At 44.2% G+C, this 6,000-nt stretch overlaps 1 protein-coding gene across 1 annotated transcript in view; it reads right to left on the reverse strand.

The window, feature by feature from the left end:
* ext2 (exostosin glycosyltransferase 2) overlaps nucleotides 1-5,556 on the reverse strand; it is a 193,700-nt gene extending 188,144 nt beyond the window's left edge. The window contains exon 1 of the mRNA XM_060839088.1: nucleotides 5,355-5,556. The gene's annotated coding sequence lies outside the window, so the exon portion shown is untranslated. The remainder of the gene's footprint in view (nucleotides 1-5,354) is intronic.
* Between the last annotated feature and the right edge of the window lie 444 nt (nucleotides 5,557-6,000).

The raw sequence follows: 6,000 nt of genomic DNA on the forward strand, positions 1-6,000 counted from the left end.
CGCATGCTTGAGTCCAGGAACTATGTTCGATGAAGTATCATGCCTAATGCATCTTTTACCACCAGGTCCTTTTACCACTTTCTGGTTCCCCTGATAGCATGTGGAGAGAAGCAGCTAACTATACCTTTCTACAGCATTCAGTGAGATCAAGAAACTCACATAGTTGTTTCTCACTGTTAGGCCAGGGCACTCTCAAACAGCATGGATGACATCATCTGTAGATGTAACTTTACTGGTCATGATGTGTCTAGGGTACTGTACCTCCGTCTGGAGAAGTTAGCATTTTTTTGGCTTGAGCTTCAAATTGAGATGTGACAAGTGAAATGAAAGTGTTCAGTCTCCTGAGTTTCTCCTTGAAACATCACACAGAAGCTGAGCATATTTTCCAAATACACGAGAAACTGGAAACTGATGTTGCCAAAGGCCTTTGAGTGTAATGTATAAATGTGACAGGGGCATTACAAAGCCCAAACAATACCTGTGCACTTGTAAAGTCCTCCAGTTCCTGCTTAGAATGCAATCTTCTCAATGTTTTTATCAATGATGGGGAACTGCCTATAGATGTCAGCTAAATTAAGGCTGAAGAAACATCTCCCACTTTTGAGGATCTGGAACACCTCCTTAAAAACCTAGGTAAAGAGTATCATTATAAGGTAATCATCCTTCTTGGTTTGAGTGCTTCACAATCAACACAAAACCTCAACTTCTCATCTTTCCTCCTCACGAAACCTGCGACTAAAGTCATGCTTGATCACTCTCGGACTTCAGGTGCTGTAGGTCACCCACAAAAAGCCTGAAACTCAGTTATGTCTCATTCTCTGTAAGCATTAGCCAGAGAAAGTGACTATAAGCCCAGTATAGCTTGGCCTTTCTGTTTTATGTTCGACTCTCAACCTCCTCCTTTGTTCTATCTTGCTCCATGCCATGGCACTGACTGGGTCACATCAGATGTACAAATAAGTAAAATATGTCTGATATATTAGGCGAAATTGAGGATTACAGATGCTGGAAACCAGAGTTTAGATTAGAGTGGTGCTGGAAAAGCACAACAGGTCAGGCAGCATCTGAGGAGCAGGAAAATCAATGTTTTGAGCAAAAGCCCTTCATCATGTCTGATATATTGTTTGCTTGGCCTGCAACACTAATGTGTCATTTGGGCAAACTTATCTTTAGCTTGATCAATATGCTCCCTCTAGGGTGAAAGTTGGAGCACAAATCCAGAGAACCCTGGATGTCATGGAAGACTCTAGACTGGATAAGAAGGAAAAGGAGGCTTTTAATAGGTACAAAGTAAGCAGATCAACTGAGAACCTAGTGAAGTATAGAAAGTGCAGGGGGAGGGGAGCTTAAGAAAGTAATTAGGCAAACAAATAGGGAGCATGAAAAAGCACTAATGGGTAAGATCAGGGAGAAACCCAAGATATTCAACAAGTATATCAAGGGGAATAGGATACCAGGGAAAGAAAAGCTCAAGAATGAGACCAAAAGGGTAGTCTGTGCGTGGAGCTGGAGGACATTGGTAGAATGTTAAAAGTGTATTTTACATCAATTTGAACAGAAAGAGGATGTAGGTACAGAATTTGGGAAAACAAACTGTGAGGGTGTTGAGGAATTTGACATAGGGAGCAATGGAGGTACCAGTGGGGTTAGAAGTGGACAAATCCCCAAGGCCAGATAAGTTATATCCCAGACTGCTGTGGGAGATGAGGGAGGAAATTACAGGGACTCTGACCCAAATTTTTAAATTCCTCTCTAGCCACTGGGGAGATACCAGAAGACTGGAGGTCAGCTATGTAATTCCATGTTTCAAAAAGAGTGATAAAGATAAATCGGAGAAGTACAGAACATCAGTGTGATGGAATCTACTACAGAAAATTCTGAAAGAGAGGCTTAATGTATACTTGGAGAGGCAAGGTTTGATCATGGATTGTCAGCGTGGCTGTGTCAGAGGGAGGTCACACATAACAGATATGGTTGAATATTTTGAGAAGGTGACCTGATGTTTAGTTGAGGGTAGTGCAGTTTATATGAATTTCAGCAAAGCCTTTGACAATTGGAGAAGGATAAATAAGCACATTGGATCAGAGTAACTTGGCAAGTTATATCCAAAATTGGCTTAATGGTAAGAGAAAGACAGTGACGATAGAAGGCTGTTTGTGTGACTGCAGGACAGTGTCCAGTGTAGCAGAGGGATCAATGCTAGGCCCTTATTGTACATGATATATATAAATTATATATAAAATGTTGTGGGGGGGGGTGGAGTACATAAATAAGTTTGCAGATGATACAAAAATTGGTCAGGTGATTGACACTGAAGAGGAAGGTCTTAGCTTGAGCATTTTGGCTATGAAGAGAGGCTGTACAAGATTAGGATGTTTTCTTTAGAGCACAGAAGGCTGACAGCAAAGTTAATAGAGGTGTACAAGATTATGAGGGGTATGGACAGGGTGTATAGAAAGCAGCAGCTCCCCTTAATTGAATAACAAGAGGGCATAGAGTCATAGAGACGTACAGCATGGAAACAGACCCTTCGGTCCAACCCGTCCATGCCGACCAGATATCCCATATTGAGGTAAAGAGGGAATTTAAGAAAAAGGTTTTTCACTTAGATCTGGTGGGGATCTGGAATTCACTGTCTGGGAAAGTAGTTGTAGAAAACCTCAACTTTAAGAAGTATATAGATGAGCACTTGAAATGTTATAATATTCAAGGCTATGGACCAAATGCTGGTAAGTGGAACGACTGCAGATTTAGCCTTGTTTTGTCAGTGCAGACATGATGGGCCAAGGAGCTTCTTCTATACTGTATGAATTGACAGTGAAGGGAAAAAAAGGTACCATTGATCTTCAGCCAAAAGATCGCAATGTTTCTGATCTCCCTCCAAACTCGCCCCATCTTTCTTCTCATTGGTAGATGGAACACACTCCTGCATTCCTCTCCTGAGTTTAATGGAGGTCACACTGAAAGTTCCTTCCTTGTTTTCTATTCTAACTTTGTCCTTCAAAGCCTGTGCGCTGGGGTCTCTGGTCTCTTACATTGATGCAGCCAGTTTCAGTTTCTTAACATTAAGCTCCATCTCCAAGTGCCTTTCAATCCCTTCAGATGTGATTAAAGATAAAGAATTACTTGATACTGAACTATGACGACTTCACTGGTGATATCTGCTGGATAAAATCAGCTGCCTGAGTCTTCTCAACCATAAATTACTTGCTAGAGCTTGATGCTTGCAATGTGAAATTCTGCTAATTGCACCAATAATACATGAAAAGCACAATGATACCAGTTCAGTGATTTGTCACTCTATCAATAGCAAACATAAAAGACAAAGAGAAATCAAAAGTTCTTGAGACTAAACAAACATTTGAGAGCAAAACTCCAAAATCAAATCAATATAACAAAGAGAAGTAGGATGAATTGTGTGAACCTGAATTACAAAGTGCTGGGGAAACGCAGCACATCTGGCAGCATCAGTAGAGAGAGAAAAACAGAAGTAACTTTTCAAGTCCATATGACTCCTCTGCAAAGACATTTTTTTCAGCATTTTGTTAAACCAAACTATTGCAAGCTGATCCCCATCACTCACTCTACAATCGCCTGACATCCCACAAGAACTGCTCCAAAGATCGCAAGAGAATCCAGGACTCAGAAAACTTCCATGCCCTCTGCTGCCATCAACCCATTGGACTGCACCAGCCTCAACTGACAGCCACTACAATGAGCACAGGCCCAGCATCCATGCTGATCTTTTCAATCTTACCTGCACGGTAACAGAATCAGGGAGATAGCCTCAATGCCCCACTACAAGAGGACCAATAAATGTCAGACAACTATGACAGATAGTGTAGCTGTAAGCAAATTATGTGAGGCCCTTTCCAAAAAACAAAGGGTTGATCAAAGGAAATATTCAATAAATATTTGCCTGCAAGTGTATGACTTGGTATGAAGTTGAGAGAGTAGTGTTGGAAAAGAACAGCAGGTCAGGCAGCATCCGAGGAGTGGGAGAATTGACGAATCTGGCACAAACCGTTTATCAGGAAGGACTTTCTCCTATGACTTGGTATGAACCCAATTCCAACAGAAAATCCACCTGCTCCATTTGCCTCAAATGTAGGCTTCTGCTGCAGTTGTGTGGACATCACAGACTAACATCTGTGTTCTGCAAACAGTTAATGAGTATTGTTACCAATGTGTTTATAACCATCTGTATAGGTAGTGGTATTATTATTGGACTATTAATTCAGAGATCCAAGTAATATTCTGGGCATCTGGGTTCAAATCCCACCATGGCAAATGACAGTGTTTGATTTCAATAAAAATCTAGAATTAAAATCTAATGATGACCATAAAACTATTATTGATTGTCGGGAAAAACCCATCTGGGTTGGTAGAAAGTCCTTTAGGAAACTGCTATCCTGACCCAGTCAGCAATGTAGCTGACTCTTACTGGTCTCCGACTAATTAGGGATGGACAATAACTGCTGGCCTGACCAGCAAAGCCCACAACCTGCTAATGAACAAAAAAGATCATTGCAATGCTCTTGACAGATTCTGCATATAATCAATTGGAAAATTCGCTTATTTACTGCTGAAGGTTAATAACTGAAAATTGCCACAGATGATTTAGTAATGGGAAAATAAAAATATTTGTGTAAGCACACTTTCCAATATGAATTTTTTTTAAAGAAAGATGCCAATTAACCCAATATTACTGGTGAGGAAACCAGGGATAGCTCCCCTTCAAAACACAGCCATGGAATCTGTTTGGATCATTATAGGTAACTGTCCTCTGACAGCAGGGTGCTGGCTGTCATGCTGCTTCTTTTCAAATATACTTTCTAATCAACCCGTTCAGTGCTGTTATTACACACCTCTAGAGGTGGAACTTGATCTAGGGTTTCCTGGGTGAGAGGTGGGGACAGTACCACTGTCACAAAGAGCCACTGAAGAGTGGGAGATCATGTCAATCATTCAAGTGAATTCTGAAGATTTTCGGATACTTTCAACCTGATTTAAGGGACGTTATTACACACCTCTAGGTGCCCTGGCTCAAGAGGAAGGGACACTACTGGGCCACAAGATCCGTCTTCCCTGCAGCACTGTACTGTCGATTTTAGTCCCAGGGTGAGACTTGAGAGTGGGATGTTGTGAGAGGGCTACCCACTGAGAAGTAAAGGGAAGGTGAAACGGGCAGAGCCTGGGTGATCTCTCTCTCTCTGTCTCTGTGCAGCCCGAGCTCTGCTTGATGCCCGTCTCTGAAGGGATGACAGAAAGGGAAGGAAGGGGAAATGGAGGCCCAGGATCCGGGCCTCGGCCCTTTCCCGAGAAAACCAGGCGCGGCGGACATCATCAATCACCTGGACGGGAGGGCGAGGCGAGCCGCCCGCCTCCGCCGTAGCTGCCGCTCCTCCTCCTGCTACAGCCGAAACTCCATCTTCAAACGACGGGAGAGTGAGAGATCCCAACGCCCGTTCACCGCTCACCCACTGCCCGGGTCCTCTGGCTCAGACGCCGGGAGCGGAGCCGTCACCCCGGAAACAGCCAGGCCGCCTACCCATCTCCCCCCCCGCCCGCACCTCCGCCGACACTGCCCCCTAGAGCGCAGCGGTCTCTACTGCAGCCAGAGCGCCGCAGAGCATCTGAGGTGGAGCAGGAAGGGGTCAGGAGAGTGTGATGCTGGAAAAGCATAGCCGGTCAGGCAGCATCTGAGCAGCGACAGAGTTGACGTTTCCAGCAGAAACTCGACCTTCCCCTGCAACCGCAGGAAATGTAAAACTTGCGCCCACACCTCCTCCCTCACATCCCTCCAAGGCCCGAAGGGATCCTTCCATATCCGCCACAAGTTCACCTGCACCTCCACACACATCATCTGTTGCATCCGCTGCACCCGATGTGGCCTCCTCTATATTGGGGAGACAGGCCGCTTACTTGCGGAACGCTTCAGAGAACACCTCTGGGCCGCCCGAACCAACCAACCCAATCACCCCGTGGCTCAACACTTTA

Source organism: Hemiscyllium ocellatum, chromosome 18 (genome assembly GCF_020745735.1).
Source record: "Hemiscyllium ocellatum isolate sHemOce1 chromosome 18, sHemOce1.pat.X.cur, whole genome shotgun sequence".
NCBI lineage: Eukaryota > Metazoa > Chordata > Chondrichthyes > Orectolobiformes > Hemiscylliidae > Hemiscyllium > Hemiscyllium ocellatum.